The 25102-nt window shown below is 36.8% G+C and overlaps 1 non-coding gene across 1 annotated transcript; it reads right to left on the bottom strand.

Moving 5' to 3' along the window:
• Positions 1 to 24636: 24636 nt before the first annotated feature.
• Positions 24637 to 24742, bottom strand: LOC121983451. Its single transcript, XR_006112503.1, has one exon. It is a non-coding gene; the product is annotated as a small nucleolar RNA R71 (small nucleolar RNA).
• Between the last annotated feature and the right edge of the window lie 360 nt (positions 24743 to 25102).

The raw sequence follows: 25102 nt of genomic DNA on the forward strand, positions 1-25102 counted from the left end.
TATATATATATATATATATATATATATGTATATATATATATTTCTCTCTCTCTATAGATATATATACCTCTTATTAGATTTGGATAAAATCCAAACTCATATCCTTTAACTTGCAATCCACACCAATAGTCTTAAGTTTGATTCAAAATTAGACCATATTGGTTCAATAACCAAACTTCTTTTAATTAAACCAAACCAATTGGGTTTATAATTAAACCAAAGAGAGTCCAACTTGTCTTCAAAAGACGTGACCCATCCATATTTTCATCACGCCATTCTGATTCCATATTTTCCCTTCATCTGGTCCAACCAAACTTAATCTTTCTCAATATGAGAATCTAATTTTCAAACTAGTTTTATGTCTCTTAGATAAACTCGTAGTGCGTGTGACCTTATAGGTTCCCAATTTATGTTAGTCGTTAATAATTAACCATTAATTATGGAATTATCATGAGTGCCACCTAGTAGTACATCATGATCCCCAATTAATTTAAAAATCATAGGTTAATCTCGGAACCACTTCCAAACCTTTATCAGTTACAATAAGTCATGCCATGTTTCTTTCACTCATCTTATACCCACTTGGTTCAAAAAATAGTCTATGTGTCAGTCCCCACTAGGCTGACTACGTCACACCTAACCCAAGTAATACTTCCTCGTTCTACGAATTCAAATTACTCTAATATGTGTCTAATAGTCTCGTACTCTTAACATGTAATACTTTGACTAATGACTTTGAGTAATAATTCTAACGAGTGGTCATAGGGTATACGTCTCCTCATAAGGAGTGGTGAATCTTTTGTAGGCTATCCAAAAACCTTCGGGCACTTTGACTTATACCCAATCATTCCAAGTCCACATCTCCAAGGAGATGCTCGCTTAAGATGTCAAAGTATAAGCCTCCATGATCATGGTGACTTGAATACGTCAATTCAATGGAAACTTGCACTTGAGCTATAGTAAGAGCTTCACTGACATATCTATATATGAAAAGAACCATATGAAGTCTTACAGTATGTCACTCTAATAAACTAGTTACCATAACTAGCATCCATGTTTAACTCTCGACATATCAATGTCTCCAGCTAGTGAAAAATAGTTGTTTGGTTAGACCAAGGAGTAAAACCCGTGCTAGTCTATTGAAATCGATGATGTCCAAACTCATCAATTCATTGACTAGGGAATATTCCAATCCATTCATAATTACACAAGTAGAGATACTCACAAGTTGTGATCTAATCATAAGTTCTCTCATGTTATGAATTGTATCCAAGACATTCAGTACGTGAGTTTAAGAGCCAATCATACACATAGAGACTGTGCACCTAATTAGTGAATCTATATTTATCAAATAAATAGTAAAAACTATAAGGTGATTTCCATAGGACATCCCTCATAAACTAACACAAGCATGAGTTCAAAAATCATGTCTAGTTAATCAAGTAGGATCCAATCAATATTGGATCCCCAAGGATCAAATTCATCACTTGAATAAATGTTATCAAAGTCTTGATCCATGGAGAGTCAATCGAAAAATTATTTCTGTTAGCGCCTGGTGTCCAATATTTAACCTAGAGTTTTGATATATATTAAAGTTAGATTAGCTGTGATCTAACCAGTTATGTCAAGTTTTTGGTGTAGGTTACTTAATAGGCATTGAAGTCCTAGTTGTGAACTAGGAAATGACTAAGTCCTAGTGGAACTAGGCATCTGAAGTCTTGATTAGGAACTAGGCATAAGCTAACTCTTGGTTGGAGACCAAGTAGATAAATTTCTAACTGGAGACTAAGTGAATAAAGTTTTAAGTGACTAAGGCTTGATAGACAAATTCCTAGCTAGAGGCTAGGTGAATTGAGTTTAAGTGATTACGTCTTAGCAGATAAATTCCTAGCTAGAGGCTAGGTGAATCAAGTTCAAGTGATTAAGGCTTGGCAAACAAAGTCCTAGCTGGGTGCTAAGTGAATCAAGTCTAGGTTGAGTCAACTAGGAGCTGAAAGTGTGGCAAAAAGTCCAAGTGAAAGCAGTTTGGAGCTATGGCTTGGAAACTTAGTCTAGATAAGCCAACTAGATGTCGAATGTCTAGACCCAATATAAGTGTGAATAACTTTACATTATGTATCATACTCATTACGTGTAACCATTGTAGGGAAGCATGTTCGATAGTTTGAAGCAATCGGCAAGGAGTCCAAGGGCGACTGACTAGTGATAACTTTTGATGAAGAGATTTCAAAAGTCTAGATGACCGTATTGGGTTTAAGTGACTGGAGGATACAGGTGACCCGAGCAGCTTTTAGGTTATCGAGAGATGGCATTATCAGCAATTCGAGTGAGTCGGATCAAGATGAAATTTGACCACTTTCTAGGCGGCCAGAGGGTGTCCAATTGATCGGAGATCTTCTTTAACATTATTGAAGAGATAAAAGTTGTAGCCATGTCATCACTAATACAGGTGGTATCAGAGCCCAAGTTTTGCGAGTCAATCTGGGTATTTTTCAGATTTGTACAAATTTCCGTTATCTTCATGTTTTGGAATTCTGTTTCGGATTTGTACGGATTTTCGTCGATTTTTCTAGTTTCGGAATTCCAAGGTATTATTTGACCTCGTCAAGGAAAGATCGTTTTAGGGACTTGGTAGCAATGGAACATCTCTAGAAGGTAAATAGGTAAAATGATTAAATTTATAATTTTGGTACCCATATTAATACTTGGGTAATGTTGGATCGAGATGCGCTAGAGGGGGTGAATAGGGCTCGTGGCTTTCACTTTTCGTATTCGGAAAACTTATCGGATAACGCAGCGGAATAATAAATAAAGGAACACAGAAAGACACCAAGATTTACTTGGTTCGAAGCCTTGGGCGACTCCTACTCCAAGGCCCAGCTCATTGAGCATTTACTTTGGCCAACCACTATAATCACGCAAATATTACAAGAATTATTTCAATGACAGTATTGAAAAAGCTATACCGACAACAAAGAATTAAAATTTTGTAGCTTCGGGTCGTCGGGGTCTTGTTGTAGCTTAGCCGGATCATCTCATTAGTAGTGCGCTGAAGAAAGATTGCCTAGAACTTGATTGATCAAACTATTGGTCAAGACAGGTATATAAATCCCGTTGAGGGTGCCTTCAACCTCCTTGAGGGCGCCCTCAACTCCGCCGATTCCGCAGCGAAGATAAGGGCTGAAGAAGTCGCCGCTTATCCTCTTGAAGGTGCCTCCAATGCCATGGATAATGCCTTCAAACCCATCTGAGGTGCCTTAGCACTCCTTGAGGGTGCCTCCAGCTTGACTTCGCATGCTCCTTCTGCCAAAGCACCCGAGGCGCCTCCAAGCTCCATGGAGGCACCCCGAACATTGTTCATCCGGGGATTTGAGCTCTTTCTTCGTCATGCAAGCTACGTTAGTCCATAAAATAACAACATATCCTGCAAAATAAAGTTAGTACATAATAAACATGATAATAGAAGTGTTTGTTAGTCTCTGTACTATCCGGTTCTGACTTCGAATTTTCGATCGGAAATCCTAGGTCGAATCGACGCCTACTGTTCCCTCTTCCGGGGACTGCATCCTCACCTACTCCACTCAGGAGAGTATACCTGTTGCCAGTCCGGGGACTGGACTTTTGCTCAGTGCCTGAGTCTTTAGGTCTTTCTGCTGGATGCCCGTGTTGGGATCTAGTGCGCTAAACATGCGAAAGCGCAGCGGAAATTATCTAGATCCTTTATCCAGTAGATCCATGCGAAGGGAATAAACATTGTATACAAACAATCTATACTAAGTTACATGATAGGATTATACCCTTGATGTGTGCACATAATCTCTTGGCAGCTTGGATCTCAGCACGATCACACGTCCGCGCCTCTATGGTATCCACACGAACAAGCCTTGTCCTTGTTTGTCTCACAAACAAAACAAGATGGAGAAGAAAACACACAAGGTTGTGCTAGCAACCTCAAAGAGTGTTTCGGCCAAGAGAAGGAAAGAGAAAGAAGAAGAATGCAAAAGGTCTCACACACCAAAAAATATCATCCAAATGATATATATATACCCATCACATGAATACCAAGGGTTTTGCCCTTTCATCTTCCCATCCAATGGCTCAAAATTAACCATTCAATCCAATGGTTCATTTTTGACCATTAAACTTCCTTGGTGAACTCAAGTTCACCCAATGAGTCCAACACATTGATTCTCATGCAACTCGACTCAATCCAACAATTGGATCCATTTGAGTCTAACTCAATGAGTCCAATTCGGATTACACTTCATCCAATGATCCATCACATAAACCCATCTCTATATCAACTTGTTCTTTGTGTGTGACCCTATAGGTTCTCATAACGTTGGCAATGTACCCAAATCAACATTTAGATACATAAGCAATGAGTGACATCTAGCAAGGCATCATTGCTACCCAAGTGATGAGAAAGTCGAGATCTGACCTAACCTGTCCGTGGCTATTATCTTGTATGACTTGGTCCCTCTATCCTTGATATCTAGATTGATTAATGAGTCATAGACCGTGTCATCCTCTTATCAATGTTTGTGTTTCTTGATCTCTAAGTAGATACACTCAAACAAATAAGCTCAATATCTCATATTGACTCATTTACGCATGGTCATGCTTTCTTGTGTCCTACTAATCAAGGGGCCCATAGATATCACTTCCATCATATGGAAGGGATAGATCTCATCTACATCACTCTCATTCCTCCGCATAATTCATTGCATACCAAGTGATCGACTTTATAGTCCACCTTGTTACGGGTGATGTTTGACGATACCAAAGTATACAACTCCTTATGTAGGGAACCGTAGTGACTTCAAGTTTAAGGACTATTTATACCAATAGTCACATGAGAATGTTTATGACACTCATATAACGATCCATGAAACATTCTCATGGAGGGTCATTCAGTATATATTCTCTAATATATACCCATGTGTCAACCAGATATCTCATATCCATGACTTGTGAGATTAAGTCATCCGTTGATCTACATGCTAGTCTCAACGTATTAATATTGTCCTTGTATATTAATGCTCGACTAGGAATAATTAATAATAGTGTTCTCTACAATATCTCACTATCAATTCAACTAATTGATATACTGTAGATAAAAACCTACCACCCAAGAATATTATTGTACTTATTCAATCAGCACTGAACTGAAATAAATATAATAACCAACTTTGCCTTTTATTAGTAATGATATATGATACAAAATGAGCCCTTTACAATCATCTCATAATTGGTACTAGGGCTAATACTAACAGCCCGCTCCATGACCTGCCCAAACTTTCCACCCGATCTGCGACATCGAGATTTTTACCTAAAGTATCCGACTTTAGGACTTTTGCCCGAAGACCTCGACCCGCCAAGGCTTTTTGCCTAAGGTTACCACCCCCTAGGGGTTTCTTGCCTACCTAATCGCAGCTAGAACTTTTGCCTAAGATACCTTAGAATTTTTCCTGCAAGCTCATTCAACACATTAGATCACAACTAATCTTAACTTTGAATCCTTTGCCATTATCAAAATTCAGGTTTGTTCGTCGGATGCTTCCCGCACCAACAATCTCCTCCTTTTTGATTATGGCAATAAAAATACAAAGTTAAGTAAAAAGACATAAAGAATAAAGAAATAATGCTGTAAAGAATTTCAAAACAACGCAAGCATAACTGAATGACAGTACAAGCAAAAATTTAAATGCAAAGCTCCCCCTTAATAAAAGCTTAAGTGAAAAACTCCCCCTTAATTAAAGCTCCTATTTTTAGAATTTTCATATTTGAATTTTCATATACTCTCCCCCTTTGCCATAAATCAAAAAACAGCAAAAAGAAGGTATAACAATAAAAATAGACAAGTTGAGAAGTTGATCATAGGCCTTAGTTTAAGAATTTTAGCTTTAAAAGTACATAGCTAATAACTGGTTTTGAGAAATATTTTGGCTTTTAAAACTTGTCTTTTCAGAAGGTTTTGAAAAAACTTAGCTTTTATAAACTTAGTTTTAAAAATTCAGCCTTAGAAAAAAAAACAAACTTAGCTTTTTAGAATACACAAAAACTTTTAGCTATAACTTATTTAACAAAAAATTTAATAGAAGGTTGAACAAATACTTAAAATATTTTGATAAAAACTTAGCTTTTAGAATAAATTTTCTTGTAGACTTTTTAGCTAAGTGAATGAATAGAAAAAAATCTTTATCGAAAGTTAAGTAGGGAGCTTAGTTCTTTCAAAGTAATCTGATTTTTGAGAAAGTACTTAGATTTTAAAAAACCTTTTCCATAAAAAAAATTCAGAAACTAAGTTTGGAAAGAAGATTTTAGCTAAAGAAAAGTTTTTTGACTTTGAAAAGTAACTTAGCAAAAAAAATTTAGTGTACAAAGAGTGAACAAAAATATTTGATAAACCTTTAAAGAAAAATTTTAGAGATTCAAAATATAATTTTACTTAGTTAAATTTGAAAAATACTTAGCTTAAATAGTAACAACTTATAAAACTTTAGCTAAGGCCACTTTCATCTACTTTGAGTAACCAGACTAACTCAAATTTATTAATTTAATTCATTTTCCAAAATTGTTAAAGTTTAAGAATTAGTAATTAACAAAATTAAATTTGGGTTATAAATATATCTTTTTGTAGGATTTTTACAAACAAGTTTTGATCTATTTGACCTTGATTAAACCCTTTAAATATCATATGACTTGATAAATGTTCAGACCAAGCCCTACCTGCTTGTTTTAGTCCATATAGGGCTTTCTTTAACCTAAAGACATGGTTTGGTTAGTTCAAATCCTTAAATCCTGGGGGTTGACTTACATAGGCCTCTTCCTTGATGAACCCATTTAGGAATGCAGATTTCACATTCATTTGGTATAACTTGAATCCTTTATGTGCTGCATAGGCCAGCAGCATCCTAATAGATTCAAGTCTAGCAACAGGTGCATAGGTTTCATCATAGTCTAACCCTTCTACTTGGCTAAACCCTTTTGCTACTAGTCTGACTTTGTTTCTGATTATTTCGCCCTGATCATTTATTTTGTTCCTAAATACCCACTTAGTGTCAACTATGATTTTGTTAATGGGTTTAGATACTAGTTCCCAGACCTGGTTTCTAGCAAATTGGGCTAACTCCTCTTGCATTGCTAATATTCAGTCTAGGTCAGGTAGGGCTTCTTCTATAGTTTTGGGTTCAATTTTGGAGATCAGAGATATTTGACTTAAGTTTCTATAAGATGATCTAGTTCTGACTCCTAGGGTTGGGTCACCCAAAATTTGGTCAACTGGGTGATTGGTACTTATTCTTGTTGGTCTTGTATTAGGGTCAGTAACTGGTTCTTGTAATTCACTAGGTTTAAGTTGAATTTCTTCATCATCTTCTATGTTTCTTGAGTTAGTATTTTGTTTTTCATTTTCATTTAATAGGTTAGGCATTTTATCTTCTTCATCAAAAATCACATTGGTTGTTTCTTCAGCTTTTAGGGTCTCTTTGTTATAGACTCGGTAAGCTCTACTAATTGTGGAGTACCCTAAAAAGATTCCTGGGGTTGATTTTGATGTGACTTTACCTAAGTAGTCTTTGGTATTAAGTATGTGTACTTTACACCCAAATATTTTTAAATAGATTAAGTTGGGAATTTTATTATAATAAATTTCATATGGTGTTTTATTTTGAATTTTATTAATTAAAATTCTATTTTGTATATAACAGGATGTATTAATTGCTTCAGCCTAGAATTGATTAGATAAATTATATTCATTCAATATAGTTCTAACAGCTTCTTATAGGGTTCTATTTTTACATTCTACTAGACTATTTTGTTGGAGGGTTCTAGGGCATGAGTATTCGTGTTTATATCCATTAATTTCACAAAATTCATTAAATTTGTGGTTTTCAAATTCTCCCCCATGGTCACTCCTAATTCCTTTTATTTGAGTATCTTTTTCATTTTCTATTAATTTACAAAAGATTTTAAAGACTTCGTAGGTTTCATCTTTAGTTTTTAGAAATTTTACCCAAGTAAATCTTGAGTAGTCATTGATTATTACTAAGCAATATTGGTTTTTGCTTAGGGACTTGGCCTCGTGTGAATCAAACAAGTCTAAGTGTAGGAGCTCAAGTATTGAATTAGTTCTATTTAAGTTGGTGAACTTGTGAGTTGACTTGGTTTGTTTACCCTGTTGACAAGCATTACAAGTTAAATTTCAGTAAATTTTAGTTTGGGCAAACCTCTAACTAAACCATTTTGACTCATTCTTGAAATGAGTCTAGTATGAGTGTGACCCAGTCTTCTGTGCCACAACTTAGTTTTCTCTTGTTGTGTCAATAGACACTTTAGTGAAGAGGATGGTAGATCAATTGTATAAATATTCTTTTTCCTAATTCCCTTAAGTGTGATTTCAGGATTTTCAATATTTTTAATTAAGCATTCAGATTTTGAAAATGTGACTAAGTATCCAAAGTCATACAACTGACTAATACTAAGTAAATTAAAATTGAATTGATCAACTAGTAGAACTTTTCGAATATAGAAATCAGAACTTAATTGGATATACCTATTTCAATTACCTTAAGGGTTCCATCGTTGTTGAATGCAACTGACCCTAGGTTCTTGAGTTTCAGCTTAGTGAATTTCAATCTATCTCCAGTCATATGTCTGGAGGATCCACTATCTAGCATCCATTGATCCAAATCTTTATGTTCCTACATATAATGTATTTCATTTGGGTCAATTTAATGGATTCAAGAGATAGTTTGATTGAAATTAACTCCTTAATATTCCATCTCACCCAGTCTAGATTATCAAACACGGTATTCCTATGGGTGATCATGAGATGGGTATTTAAGTTAATCAGATTTGAGTATAAGTTAGATTTTAAGGTAAGTTAAAATTAAATTAGTTAAGTTAAATTTGTTAAATTTAAAGATTAATTAAGTTGTTAAATTGAATAAGTTAATTAATTAGTTAATTTGATTAAGCTAATTAATTTGATTAAGTTAAATTAATTAGTTAAGTTAGATTAAGTAGTTGTAAAATAATTTTAATTAAGTTATTCATTAAGTTATGCTTAATTAAGTTAAACTTGTTAGTTTAATTAAGTTGATTAAATTGAATTAAGATTTAAATTGAATTGAATTAGGTTTAATTAAATTCAACCAAGTTTATTCTAGATCCATCTCACCCAATTCTAAGTTATCAATCAGGGAACCTTATGTATTTTTGTGAGATGGTTATCTTTTAATTTAGATTATGTTTAAGGATTAATTTACATTTGAGTTAGACTTAAGTTTTCAATTAGTCAATTAAATACACATTTTAAGGGTTGACTCTCAAGCTGTGGCGAGACACTAGACCTTCTTAGATATGGGATCATCCACCACTTCTAGACAAAGCTTTTCAAAGAAATTATATATTTAATTTTCTTTTTGAAACTCCTAGGACTAACCAATCAAGTGTAAATTATGCCTATGTCCTTAATCTATCCTAATCTAAGCATGCATATTATAAAGAAAAGAAAATAACAATCATCAAATAATTCTATTTATTTATAAAGATAGTTTTTCTATTGGCTCCCCCTAGATCATAGCATCGATATGGTCTATCAAGGTAATATATCTAATCCTTGGGGACCCAATAATGACCTAGTCCAACTTTATTGACCAAGTTAGACTTAGGTACCCATGCTTGGACTACCTTTCTATTTGGTATGTTAACAAGTGATAGATATGAATGGTATTTCCTTTTAGTCTTAAATCCTAGTCCGGATCTATTGTATATGGCCTTCTGTTTTCCAAGAATCAAATCAAGATTCTTAGAACCCAGTGTAAACCGTTCCAATGTGATCTTCAAATCCTTGACTTGAGTTTTCAGGCTGGAATTCTCTTCCTCAAGCTTTTGGACTTAAGTTGAGGTTTCAGTCTGAATAGGGTCAATCAAGGATTCAGAGTTAGTCACTTCTTTAAGGGATGTTACATCCTTTATAAGTAATTTGATCCGAACGTTGGACTTAGCTAATTTACGCATAAGATAATTAACTAAGTTATGTAGCCAAGACATACTTACAGCAAGGTTCGGCCATTCGGAAATGGATACGGATCCATGGCTTCTCTTGAACTCAGCTTCCGATTCGTCCTCACTTTCAGATTCGTTGATTTGGTCCCGGGTCGTCAATGCAAGGAAGCTCGTCTGTTCGAGCTCTTCATCGAACTCTTCTGATAAGGACTCGTCCCAGGTTGCCTTCAAAGCTTTCTTCTTTCTTTGCTTCATTACATCCTTTTGATTTGGAGAGTTGGCTTTGATATGCCCCTTTTGATTACAGCCATAGCAGGTTACTTCAAACTTGACCTTAGAACTTCGTTGAACCTCCTTGGACTGGATTACCTTCTTGACGTCCTTCTTGTTGAAGCCCTTTTTTTTTTGTAGTGCTTTCTTACTAAATTGAAGAGTTCGGCTGTGATCTCGTCATTGTCATCGTCCGAGTCTGGTTCTTCTTCTGACTCCGGTTCGGTTCTGTGTTTTGCTTTTGGTTCGCTTGCTCTGCTTGTACCTGCAATCAAAGCTATGCTTGTACTTGCAATCAAAGTTATACCCTTCTCAGTCGATAGAGTGTTAATTTGTTCATGCAATTCAAATTTATCAAACAATTCGTCTAGTTTAATTAAAGATAGATCCTTAGATACCTTGTAAGCATCTACCATGACTGCCCACAAGGTATTCCTCGGAAAGGCATTTAGGGCATACGTTAGGATGTCGCGGTTCTCCACTTTCTATCCAATTGCGTAGAGTCCATTGAGCAGATCTTGTATATGGGCATGGAGCTGGCTAGCCGTCTCACCTTCCTACATTTTAATATTATATAATTTATTAAGTAGTAAGTCACGCTTACTTACTTTTGTATTGGATGTGCCCTCATGCAACTCGATCAGCTTTTGCCATAATTCTTTGGAGCTCAAGAACGGGCCGACGCGGTTCAGCTCCTCCTTAGTTAAGCCACACTGAAGTGTACAAGTTGCTTTGCCATTTGCTTCTACTTTCTTTATTAGAGTTGCATCCCAGTTCTCGCACGATATCAGTTTGCCAGCGTCGTCGGTTGGAATTTCAAGACTGATTTTGACGATCATCCAGACTTCGAAATGTGTTTGAAGGTACGACTCCATTCAGCCCTTCCAGTAGCCAAAGTCTTCTCCGGTGAAGAGCAGAGGTTGGGTTGTACTGTAGCCTTCTTGAAGAGCCATAGAAACTTGCATAAGGAAAACAACAAAAAGAAACTTGTCCCAGGACTTGATCCTGGATTAGTAGTGCGGGTTAAAAGAAAAACTAACACGCGTTCTCGAGTGGTGTTGCACCAACTTTGAGAAAAATTCGATTATGAAAAAACTAGATCAGAAGGCGGCAATAATATCGATTCCGATTGACTCCAAAAAACTAAAAATCACCATGAAAAAATGCTTGATTGGTGGTTGCACCAAATCAAAGCGACCCTGCTCGGATACTAATTGTTGGATCGAGATGCGTTAGAGTGGGGGGGGGGGGGGGAATAGCACTCATGGCTTTCACTTGGTATTCAAAAAACTTATCGGATAACATAGCGGAATAATAAATAAAGGAACACAGAAACACACCAAGATTTACTTGGTTCGAAGACTTGGGCAACTCCTACTCGAAGGTCCATGCTCATTGAGCGTTTACTTTGGGAAACCACTATAATCACGCAAATATTATAAGAATTATTACAATGGCAGTATTGAAAAAGCTATACCGACAACAAAGAATTGAAATTTCACAGCTTCAGGTCGTCGGGGTCTTGTTGTAGCTTAGCTGGATCGTCTCGTTAGCAGTGCACTGAAGAAAGATTACTTAGAACTTGATTGATCAAACTGCTGGTCAAGACAGGTATATAGAGCCCATTGAGGGCGCCTTCAACTTCCTTGAGGGCACCCTCAACTCCACCGATTCCACAGCGAAGATAAGGGCTGAAGAAGTTGTCGCTCATCCTCTTGAAAGCGCCTACAATGCCATGGAGGGCGCCTTCAAGCCCATCTGAGGTGTCTCGACACTCCTTGAGGGCACCACCAGCTTAACTTCGCGCGCTCCTTCAACCAAAGCACCCGAGGCGCCTCCAAGCTCCATGGAGGCGCCCCGGACACTGTTCATCCGGGGATTTGAGCTCTGTCTTCACCCTACAAGCTACGTTAGTCCATAAAACGACAACATATCCTGCAAAATAAAGTTAGCATATAATAAACATGATAACAGAAGTGTTTGATAGTCTCTGGATTGTCCCGTTCTGACTTCAGATTTCTGACCGGAAATCCTAGGTCGAACCGACGCTTACTGTTCCCTCTTCTGGGGAACGCGTCCTCACCTACTCCACTCAGGAGAGTATACCTATTGCCAGTTCGGTCATCCAGACCGATTGGATTTTTGCTCAACACTCAAGTCTTCAGGTCTTTCTACTAGACGTCCGCTCCATGACCCACCCAGACTTTCCACCCGATTCGCGACACCTGGATTTTCACCTAGAGTATCCGGCTCTAGGACTTTTGCTCGAAGGTCTCGACCCGCCAAGGCTTTCCGCCTAGGGTTACCACCCCCTAAGACCTAAGTTTACCACCCCCTAGGGTTTTCCTGCCTGCCTAACTACAGGTAGGACTTTTGCCTAAGATACCTTAGGACTTTTCCTGCAAGCTCATTCAACACATTAGATCACAAATAATCTTAACTTTGAATCCTTTTTCATTATCAAAATTCAGGTTCTATCGTCGGATACTTCCCGCACCAACAGGTAACATAGATATCCTTATTGGTCATAAAGAGATATGTAGTCTATATTGGAATTAGCTTCATTGTTTGTAAGATATAGTGTGGTGCCCTTCTCATAAATGCGGCATACCTACTAGATAATAGTATGAGACCACTCTGTAGCTTATTATCACAGAGAAGCATTTATATTAAGGCAAACTTGAGATGAACCATCCAAAGACTTACATTAATGCTTATTATTCTGATGTAATTAGATCTTGTTTTGGCCTTACAAATGATGAACTTATCTAACCTCTCATAGTATGATATAAATCTAGAATAACAAACTTTTCATGGTGTGATGCTTTATAGGAGTACGAATGACCTCAATTAGATTATCTCAGTTACAATTACATACCATATGCATATTGTGTTAATACTATGTAGTTATAAAGATTTTCAGTAGTTAGGCATTTGAATTTGGTGGAGTTCTTGTAGAAGTTGCTGTATGATAGCTAAGTGGGAACATGGGATAACTTTAAGAGTAGGGATGAAAGTGTTTAGATAACGGAGTCACTCTAGTTTGAGAAAGCATTACTAACCTGAATAAATTGGGTCTGAATTAATGATTTTCATGATTTTGTAATATCAGGCTACTTAAATTAGAAATGAAATGTAAAGCTAATGAATTGTAACGCCCGAAAATTCTCAAATTGATTTTAGAAATATTCTATTATTTTTCTGGAAGTTTAGAATATTTTTCTGAAATTTTTAGAATAGCCGAAGTAGCAAAATTAAATAAAAACGTAAAATAGCCTAAATGAGAATCGAACCCGAGACCTATTAGACTCTACGCCTTATAGATGACTCTAGTAACCAAGGGGCCCCAGCAGGGGTGTGCTGAAAGGAAGGGAGAACAATTATACTTAAGGTTTAGTAGGGGGTATTAATCACTTAATATAAATAGGGAAATTAAGTGGAGAATTATTTATTGTTGAATCGACAATTCTCTTTTTCCCTCAAACCCTCACCGCCGAACCCCTCTTTCTCCTCACCTCTCGACGCCAAGCCCCAAGGAAAACCTAGGGTTCCACCCTAGGGCCATAGGAACACCTTCCGGCGATAATTCCGACACGAGGACGCTCCCCTCCGCGAGAGGGAAGCGTGGACGCAAGAGGATCGCCGAAACGATCATCGTCTCCGAAAATCTAGCGATCGGATTGTAAGAATATCTAGCGCAGGAAGTAAGTAGTCCCTCACCTGCAGTATAAGTAGCTAATTGTATGTTTTTACACCCTTAGTTCGCATCTATGTTCTCAGTTTAGCCATAGGCAGAATTAGAGCACACCAAGTGCTCGATAAAATGCCTGGAATAGTTAAATACTACAGTAAGCATTTTAATATCTCAGTTAAATGCCCTAGATGCATTTTAATTAGCAAATATAGCCTTGCTTCAGTGATACAGGACTACGGTCCAATGGGTGGGCTCCCATAGTCGTCTCTAGGTTCAGATAACCTAGCTCTAGGTTCAGATAACCTAGTAAAATCAAGATATGATAAATCAGTTTATAAATAGTATTTTACATTATCAATGGCACTGTACGGGACTTCAGTTGTCCTTGGGTTGGGCTCCCATGGTCGTCCCTAGGTTTAGATAACCTAGTACCCCTACTAGATTCGGGACTTGCTACCTCAGGCCTAGTTAGGGATGCGCGCATAGCAAATACAGTTGTCGGGCCCATCAGTAGCATGTTTAGTATTTTTATCTATTTATGAAAATAGTTTTCAAACTTCACAACCAGATATCTGAATACAGCTTAGCTTCAGTTTAGTTTTACTTATAACACATAGCCTAGTTTATGTATCGATTTAGTTAGCTTGTTGATACAATGAGTAGCCTTTCGTTCAGTAATTGTTTAACATGATTTAATTGTCCATATGCCATGTTTTAGCATTTTTAGCATGTATTTTAAATAGCATCTTTTGAAAGCATGATATTATTGAATGCATGTTTTGTGAAGTAGATGGTTTCTTACTAAGCTCCCAGGCTTATAGTTTCATTTTCCTTATACTACAGATAAAGGCAAAGGAAAGATGGATTACCAGACGCTGGAGGACAATGCGATAAAGATGTGTGTGGGAAGGAACTTGGAATAAAGATTTTTGGGAACTAGCAAACCTTCAAACTTAGCATTTCTTTATATCGTTATTTTTCTGCAGTTAGGATATTAAGTGTCTTGAATCATGAAAGTTATGCTTAGATTGCTTATTGTTTGAATGTTAGATAGCTAACCATGAGTAATGTCATGTCTAGTAGTATTGGTTCATAGTTTTGTTGGATTCTGAAGTTTCTGTACGAGGTCGGGTCTGATTTCTGCAGAAATCAGAAACCCAATTGATCAGCCGATCGATTGAGCAGCCCTCAATTGATCAGCCGATCGATTGGAAGAAGCCCCCACGTACAGAACACCATTGAGTCGATCAGCTGATCGATTGAGGAGCCCTCGATCGATCAGCCGATCGATCGTAACGCGATTTGCCGCGTACAGAGAGCTGATGAGTCGATCAGCTAATCGATCGGCTATGGATCGATCAACCGATCGATCGGGAAATTACTCCCGCGAACAAAGAGCGTCTGAATCAATCTCTGGATTGATTGGCCGGACTGGATCGATCAGCCAATCGATCCAGATGGGACCTCCGTGCACAGTAGCACGCTAAATCGATCATTGGATCGATCCAATGACTCCAATCGATCAGCTGATCGATTGGAATGTCTGATTTCAGCTAGAAGCGTCTGTTTCAGGTTTTTGATCAGATAGCAAGTTGGCTTCATCTCTTAGTAGGTGTACAACCTTAGAATGGTATTCTGAATATAAATTTTAGATTTTATAGCAAATAGCATAGAGTTTTAAATTAGTTCAGTTTTCCGCACCTTAAAGTGAAGTTTAGCACAGCGATTGTAACCCCGACCTTACAGCATAGTCAGTAGGAGGTGGGTCGTTACATGAATGGGCCAACAAAAGACAACCATGAAGGAAATAAAGAGGTGAATTTCGACAATCACTGAGAGTAGGTATCAAGGTAAGATTGCATGAAAGGATTTAAGTGATGTGCATCTAATTGGACCATGCATTCATTTTGGTCTATTTGGTACGGGTTTGTACCTGTACTATTCCACAAGGATAATCGGTTGGACTTCCTAAAATATCCTTTCCTTCTTGTATTTGATTCCGACATTCATTCCTTTGCTTTCCCTATGTTTTTCTTACCTCTACAACACACTTACATGAGTTATTTGATTCCTCTTTCTTTGCCTAGTCCTCCTCCTCCTACATCTAGGGTTGGTGATTAGTACAACCACTAAAATTCACTGGCTCCCTCCACTTAGAGTTTGTGCTAGGGATCAATACTAGCACCTCGGACACTTGATATGTCTCATTCTAACAGTGTATTGGAAACCTATCTTGGAACTAATTTTCAAAACTTGGTTAGACTCCTTTTGTAGTTGATCTTTTCTTTATCTTGCCCTGATCAAACAGTAATGAGCAAATGAAATTCAATGTAGCAGACCCCTACCAAGTTAATTTTCGACACCGATATTTAATCCACTGAGCATGTAGGCTAGAGACAGGACGTATTCACGCGGTTACCAGAGAGGATGCGCAGTGGGCCGACGGATCTATTTTCCGTGGTACGATTTTACTTTTTATATTTTCTGCTAATATGCTAATTGATATTGGTAGTTAGCATTCCTTTATTTCTCATGCTTTTATGAGGGAGATTGATAGACTACCTATCCTTAGACTGCGACGACTGACCGTTGCCCTACCTATTAGAGTGTATACTAAAAGTCTAGCTTTTTGTATAAATATTTATTTTAGAAATAAGAATCACATTGGTCAAATGTCTATATTTATATGCTAAGTGTAGTTGTTCAATTAATTTATATTGTAAATAACATGGTGTGCGGTGTCACAAACAGAAGATAATGTTGTCAGTTCTTTATAAATTATAAACAATAGCTCACGACTATGATGGAAAGGAACAAACTATTGGAATAGTCATAGTGTAATTAGGTATTAGTTTATCTTGACTAAAAAATTACACTAGTACACTCTAAGTGTATTGAGCAGGACCATTTAAGGTAAGTTCTTTTTGTGCTGACTTAATAAAAGAACAAGACCTTAGTTATTATGGAAATGTGTGCTCTTAATCCTAATATAATAACAAGCACATATATTTAGTATTTATTTCTTTGACTTATCAGAGGGTGAGATTTAGCTCGATAAATCAATAGGCCCGATAAGTTGGGAAATGATATTACTTATAGTGTGTGTTGTTGATTATAGAAGAAAACTGTGTCCTAGTAATCTATGTTGATAATGTCCCCAAGAGGAGCTCATAAGGATTGTCATGTTAAACCTGCAGGTGGACTTAGTCTGACATGACGATAAGGTTGAGTGGTACTACTCTTGGACTAAGATATTAATTAAAGAGAGTTGTCAGTAACTCATTTAATTAGTGGGCATTCGACATCTTAAACACAGGAAGACTGACACACTCATGATAAGAAGGAGCCCAAAATGTAATTTGAGATTGGTGTGGTAGTTCAATAATAATTCTTTAGTGGTATGAATTATTATTGATGAAATTAAGTTGGGTGTTCGGGGGCGAACACGGGAAGCTTAATTTCATCGGGAGACCAAAACCAACTCCTCCTCTCGGCCCCTATCATAGCCTCTCGTATATAGAGAATTATACCCACCGTGTACCCACTTCCTACCACCCTTAGGTGGTCGCCCAAGCAAGCTTGGAGGCCAAGTTTGGGCTAGCCAAAGCCAAGGGATTGAGCCGAGATTAGAGGTCGACCCTAGCTTGGAGTCCAAGCTAGGTGTGGCCGGCCACATATAAAATAAAAGGGATTTTATTTAAAGTCTTTCCTTATATGGAGGCCATGGTTTTAAAAGAGAATTTAAATTTAAATCTTTCCTTTTATAGCTTTCTATAAAATATTAAGTGAAAGGTTTGATATCTTTCCTTATTTGTAGTTAAAAGGAAGATTTTAATTTTTGATAAAACTTTCCTTTTTTGTAACCATGTTCATGATTTAAAAAGAGAGCTTTAAAATTAAATATTTCCTTTTATAATTCTCTACTAAAGATTAAGAAAAGATTTGATATCTTTCCTTATTTGTAGATTGAAAGGAAGATTTTAATTTTAGAGAAAACTTTCCTTTTTGGAAATCATCCACATATTTTAATAGAGAGATTTTAATTTATAAAATTTCCTTTTATAACCAACCATGAAGGGAAAAAATATTAGAGAAATTTTTATTAAAATTTTGGAAACAAATTAGGAAGTTTTAATTCTTGTGTTATTAAAACTTTCCTTGCTTGGAGCTATGAGGTGGCCGACCATGATGATTTAAGAAAAGGAAATTGTTTTCAATCAATTAAATTTTCTTTTTCATGGAAAAGAAAATAAGGAAATTTTTATTTAAATTTTTCTTATTTGCCAAGACCAACGATTATAAAAGAGAGGGAGGGGGTGCCTTCAAGAGACACAACTCTATTCTATTTTCCTCTTCTCACTTCCTTGGTGGTGGTCGGCCCTTGCTCCTTTGCTTCTCCTCTTCTCTTCTTCTTTGGTGGCCAGCGGCATCATCCCTTGTAGCTTGGTGGTGGTGGCCGAATCTTGCTTGGAGAAGAAGGAGAAAAAGGAGGCTTTGTTTCTAGCATCCCTTGGAGCTTGGTGGTGGTGGCTGAAACTCTTCATCTCAAGAAGAGGTGCTTGGCCAAAACTTGCAAGAAAGGAAGAAGAAGGTGTTGGTGGTTCTCATCTCGGTAAATTGTTGCCCACACAACGTTCGAGATAAGAAGAGGAATACGGTAGAAGATCAAGAGGTTATTGCTTATAAAGAAAGGTATAACTAGTAATTGTTTTCCGCATCATACTAGTTTTCTTTGTATAAATAATGCTAGAGATTCTAGATTATTTTTGGATTTATAATTTGAAGTTGTGTTTCTTTTATTTTATTTGTCAATCTTGTGATTCGATTGTTCCTTTTGGTTAAACCTAAGGTTATGTAAGGAAATTAAATATTGAATTTCATTAAGAGGCTTTGTCGAGGCAATGGTGGATGTTCCTATACCCAAGAAAGCCAAGTGTCTCGCCATGTTTGACCTAGGAGCCAATTTTCGAAATAAATATTTAATTAAATCTGTAACCTAGGTGGATTTGGATCTATAATGTTAAGTATCGTTTGCGATCCAAGTCTAAACCACTAAGAACAGATAAGTTAAATTTGGATTCAATAATGTTAAGTTCCGTTTGCGATTCCGGATTTAATTTCTAAAGAACACAATAGGTTGTTAAGAAAGGTTCGACACTTGTACAAAATTTTTGTACAGTGGAACCGGTACGATCTTCCTAGGACCAACCAACAATTGGTATCAAAGTTAGGGTTTGCCTCTGTGTGTTTGGTTTTCAGTTTAATTATGCACATGCCATATATAATTTAGGCAGGATAATGGTAGGATATGCTAACTCTGTAGTTGCAGGCTCCAACTATTATGGCTTATGGTTATTGTGTGTGATTGGACTCTTGGACATGTCAAGGGCATTTTATTATGTGTGCATGATTGTATTTAACTAATACAGCAGGAGTTGTATTAGCCCTAGGATTTTACATTTATGTTCGATCTAGGCTTGATGTACATTCCCTTATGGAATATAGGATCGATATATGTAAAATTTTATTTTTTCTATCGCGGATCATATCCTTGCGAGGCGTGGTGCTATTGAAGGACTAGAGGCGCATCATAAAAAGGAAGTTCGATGGACTCGACGGCATGAACCCTAGGGCAGGCAGCACGCGAAGGATAGTGATGGAAAAGGGCATAATAGTTGGAAAAATAATTTCTATATTTATTTCTTTTATTTACTATGATGTGTGTGATGTGTGCTTGCTAGGTTAAAATTCCTCAACTTAAATAACTAAGTGGGAGAGGGATTTTTAAATAAATTCCACGGTCTCCATTACTAGTTTGTAAGTGAAGCAGACAAACTTGCACGTTGGCTCTGAGTGCCTTCCTCCATATCGGATGAGTTTGTTTGCGGATCACTAGATCAAACTTCCATTTGGATGATTATAGGAAATTAATCAGGAGTGTGTAATCTTCCCCATCGGAAGGGGCACAATCTTATTTAATGGACTAAGTATCAAGTAATGGTATACACTTAGGCACAATTAATAGTATCCTCCCCATCAGAGTCACTGCTATTATTTGTGTGACCGAAGGAAAAAACCAACTATTAATTTGTCATAAAGATAAATTGACAAGATAATAAAATTACAACCCCCTCTTACAAATGTTAAGATTTTGTATACGTCCACACTATCATGGCATACAAAATTCACGGTGTTTGAGGTAATTTTATTTGTCAAGTTGACAAGATAATAAAATAAATGGGTAAAACTCCTCGTACAAATGTTTGATTTTGTATACGTCCACACTATCATGGCATAAAAAATTCACGGTGTTTGAGGTAATTTTATTTGTCATAAAGATAGGTTGACAAGGTTATTAATGGGTTAAACCCTCCTCTTACAAATATTTGAATTTGTATACGTCCATGCTATCATGGCATACAAAATTCACGGTGTTTGAGGTGTTGGTGAATTTAAATGATATTGTTTTGAGGAATCAATATTATTTTAAATTTAAAGTTTTAACCAAATATTTGATCAAAGACAGACCAACTATTAATTTTATTTGTCATAAAGTTAGGTTGACGAGATAATAAAATTAATGGATAAAATTTCCTCTTAAAAATTGAATTTTTATACGTCCACACTAACGTGGCATACAAAATTCATGGGGATTTTGAGGTGTTGGTCTTGACCAAATATTTTTGTGATTCTTAGGATTTCAAATGTTAGTCAATCCTCTAGCTGTTATACTATAGAATAAACTTAGTAGTCCCAATTATGATTAGAAATAAAACTTGGACTTTAAGGTGGACTGTCCTCTCAGAAATGAGAACAATACAAGTGTATTTTATTCATTAGTTGTTGAAACATATTTAGTGGTGTTATCTACCGGTACCTGGTGTGTAGATACGATGAGCCATTGATCATGTCTGTAATTCATTTTAGGGTTCCAGGAAACCCGATAACTATATGAAAGGGAAAACACTATCTATATTGGCACTACTGCAAAAGTAGTAGCTGTTGCAGTAGGAGATATTTATCCTCTGATAGGAATAAAATATGGATTTTAAGAAATTATCTTTACATTCCAAGTTTAGAAAGAACTTGATTTCGATTTCTAAACTATCAAAGAACTTGATATTCTGTCTCTTTTGATAACAAAGTTGTTATCAAGAATAATAGGGAAGTTATCTGTTCTAGTACGTTGGTTGACAATTTATAATCCAATAACTCCCACGATGCAACAAATGGAAATTAATAACACATCTTCTAACTCTAATAAGAAAAAGCAACCTTCGAAAATGAACCAATCATATCTTTGACATCTAAGGCTAGGTCATATTGACTTGAGTAGGATTCAAAGGATAATAACCAATGAACTTTTGGGTTCATTGGTGGTGGAAAACTTTCCGACCTGCGAGTCTTACTTGGAAGGAAAAATGACCAAGAGGCCTTTTAAGTCTAAGGGGTATAGAGCCAAAGAAATGTTGGAATTGGTTCATTCTAATTTGTGTGAACCTATGACTATCTAGGCAAGAGGTGGTTTCAAATATTTCGTCTCTTTTATAGACGACTATTCGAGATACGGGTATATTCACTTGATGCACAGTAAGTCTAAATACAAGGCTGATGTGGAGAAATGTCAAGGTAAAAGTTTCAAGACACTACAGTGAGATCGTAGTGGCAAGGACCTCTTAGAAGAGTTTAGGAGTCACTTATCAGAAGTCAGGATTCAATCCCAACTGACTACACCTGGTACACCCCAACAGAATGGTGTAGTAGAAGGAATAGGACTCTTATCAAAATAGTTAGATCAATGATGAGTTATTCAGAATTACGAAATTCATTTTGAGGATATACTCTTGAAACGGAAGTGAACATAGTACCTTCTAAAATCAGAACCCTCTACTCTCATAGAATTGTAGAATTGACGTAAGCCTAGTCTGAAGCATATTCGGATTTGGGGTAGTCCAACACATGTGTTGAAAGGACACTGATAAATTGGACAGGAGTTCACTTGTTTGTGGGTTATCCTAGATAAATGAAAGGAGGTTTATAGTCCTAAAAAATCAGAAGGTCATTGTAAGCACCAGTGCCTGATTTTTAGAAGATGACTTGATGTGCATAGATTTTATATACTTTTATGCATGTTTTGACGCACATTTACATACTTTGAGCTTGCTTGATCTATGCATTTTTATACTTCCAGCTATTCTTTTAGCATATTTACTCTTTTTGTTCGGAGATCTGCTTTGTGTGCATTTTTTGTTTACAGGAGTCGAATTTAGTGAAGATTCTACATTCTTGGACAACTTATGAGCTAAGCATTGGAGAAAGCACTTGGTCGTGTGCCACACACGGCCCTGCCTGGGTGGAGTACTCTGGCCGTGTGGTCAACCAGGAGAAACAGACAAGGAACTTAGCCTGGCCGTGTGAACTTCACACGGTCGTGCCAAGTTTTGAAGCAAATCAGAGTTCAATCCTTACATGGCTGTGTGGATCTACATGGTCGTGTAAGGTTTCCAGAGACCAAGAAGGCCCTGGCCGTGTGCATCACACGGCCGTGCAGGGTTCCCAGCGCTTAAAAGTGTTCTGGCCATGGCCACCACACGGTTGTGCCAGGTTTCCAGAAGCTGGGGCAGTTCAGGCCGTGTGGATCTACACGGCCATGCTTGGAGGTCTTGATGGGAGTTGTCCACGACCATGTACACCACACGGCCGTGTATGGATGGTAGAGAGGGGAAAGGCTCTGGTCATGTGAACCTCACACGACCATGCCTCGGGGCCGTGTGGCGCCCGAAAGCCCCCCTCTATTTAAAGCCTCTTTGAAGATTTGAAAGGGGATCTTCTCCCCTTTGGGAGAAAGCAAGATTTGGTGGATTCCTCCCATTCTTGGGAGGATTTTTGGGAGATCTTAAGGGAGATCTTGGCGAATTCGACTCCGGGAGCAAGGATTGGATCCGAAGATGGAGTTATATTGTAGATAAGTTTTCTTTCTCTCCTCTTCTTGGATTGGGATTGAAGAAATGCTTGTAATCTTCTTATCTTTGGTTTTCTTTCTTCGTTTGATGGAGTAGATCTTTTTGTTCTAGGATGGAGGGAGTATTTGTGAGATAAATTGATGTAAACTCTTGTGGATTTGCCATTTCTTTGTTTCTATGATGTTGCCTAGTTTGTATCGATTGGATCTTGAATGATTAATTGTGATTAGGGCTTAATTCTCATTCTTGATTGATTGTTTGGATATCTTATAGACTTTGTAGAGATTAACTCTCACTCGATTTTCCGAGGGATCCACGTGACAGGTGCAAGCCCGTGTAAGGACGTTTGAGGGATAACCTTGAAGGGGAAATGAGAATATTCAAGAGGGTAGGATAGATTTTATGATTCAATCCTTGTATCTTTATGGGTTAAGAAGCTATGAACTTCTATGTTGATATCCGAGGGAAGCATAGTAATAGGTGCAATCCTGTGTAAGGACAACGTAGGTTCATATCTAATTGATCACATTTAGGTACATTTTTTAGTCCTAAGCCAGTTATCTATTGCAAGAGAGAACCGACAACCTTCTACAAATATTAGACAATTGAGAAATAAGAATTGGTAAACCATATACATTCAAGAGATCTTATAAAGAAACCAAAACTCCTAGAACCTCCCTTTATCATAACTCAAACCCCAAACTCTTGTTTGTTAATCTTTCATTTTAGATTTGTTTTTCATCCTTAGCATTTGAAACCAATTAATTAGTTGTTTAGCTAATTCGCTTTGAGATATTTCTAGTGCTTATTCCAATCCCTGTGGATATGATAATCTTTTATATTACTTGCGACATTTCCGTACACTTGGGAATGAACAAGTTTTTGGCGCCATTGCCGGGGACTGCGCTATAACATTAGAGATTATCAATTGAGTTAGACTAAACATAACTTTTCTTTCTTTATCATTAGTATAATTGTAACTAATCTTTAGAATCCTGTTTTTCTTGTATTCTTTTCTACTTTTTGTAAATTTTTCTTGTTGCTATTCTAATTCTGCATTCTTGATTTCTAGCATTCTAGTCTAGCTTTTCTCTGTTCTTCTTTTTCTTTAAATTTTTCTCTGTTTTTCTTTTGTAAACATATCTTGTTAGTTGATTAGCATATGAATTATTCTAGACATTTTTCTTTTTCCTTTTGTGTTTTCTTTCTTGTTTTCATTATGCACTTTCTTTCTTGCAATTTAAATTTTGCATTGTCTTTCTTGTTTTTCATATTGCATTTTATTTCTTGTCTTTGATTCTTGATAATCCATGAGCACTAACATGTTAAGCAGGGCCATGAGAAATTTTTCTATACCCTTTTCTGCAAGATTTTTATCTCCCATTGTGCAACCTCAAATTGAAGCAGAAAGTTTCCAACTAGACTTAGAGATAATTTTCATGATACAAGGTCACAAATTTGGAGGAGAAGTATCAGAAAGTCCTTATCTGCATCTTGAAACATTTTTAGAGATTTGTGATTTGGTGAAATGTAAAGGAGTATCAGCAGATGCAGTTCGATTGATGGTATTTCCTTTCAGTATCAAGGATAAAGCAAGGACTTGGCTATATTCTCTCTGTCCTCAAAGCATTACAAGTTGGGAAGAATTGGAGAAGCAATTTCTGAATCATTTTTTCCCTCCAAGTAGAACAGTGTATATGAGGAATTGCATAACAAATTTTGCTCAGGCATATGGAGAATCATTATTTGAAGCATGGGATAGATTCAAGAGTCTTCAAAGACAGTGCCCTCATCATGGTTTTGAAAAATGGTTGATTTTGCACATATTCTATGGGGGAATTTCTTTCTCAGACAAGAGTTTATTAGATTCATCAGCTGAAGGTTCTTTTATGGACAAAAGTGTAGATGAAGCTTATTCATTAATTGATCAAGTGACATTGAACCTCCATGAATGGTCGAAGAAAAATTGGATGAAATTTCCCTCAGATATTCAAGAAGTGCAAGCCATAAATGTAAGAGAGCCTGTCAAACAAAATGAAGTTCAACCACCTAAAAATGTTGAAATTCACAAGTCACAGAGTGAGGAGTTCAAACATTTGGGGGAAAAGCTTGATAGTATTGTTTCAAAATGGTTTAAAGAAGATCCCCCTCCTACACAGTC

The sequence above is a fragment of the Zingiber officinale genome, chromosome 5A (assembly GCF_018446385.1).
Source record: "Zingiber officinale cultivar Zhangliang chromosome 5A, Zo_v1.1, whole genome shotgun sequence".
NCBI classification, from domain to species: Eukaryota; Viridiplantae; Streptophyta; class Magnoliopsida; order Zingiberales; family Zingiberaceae; genus Zingiber; species Zingiber officinale.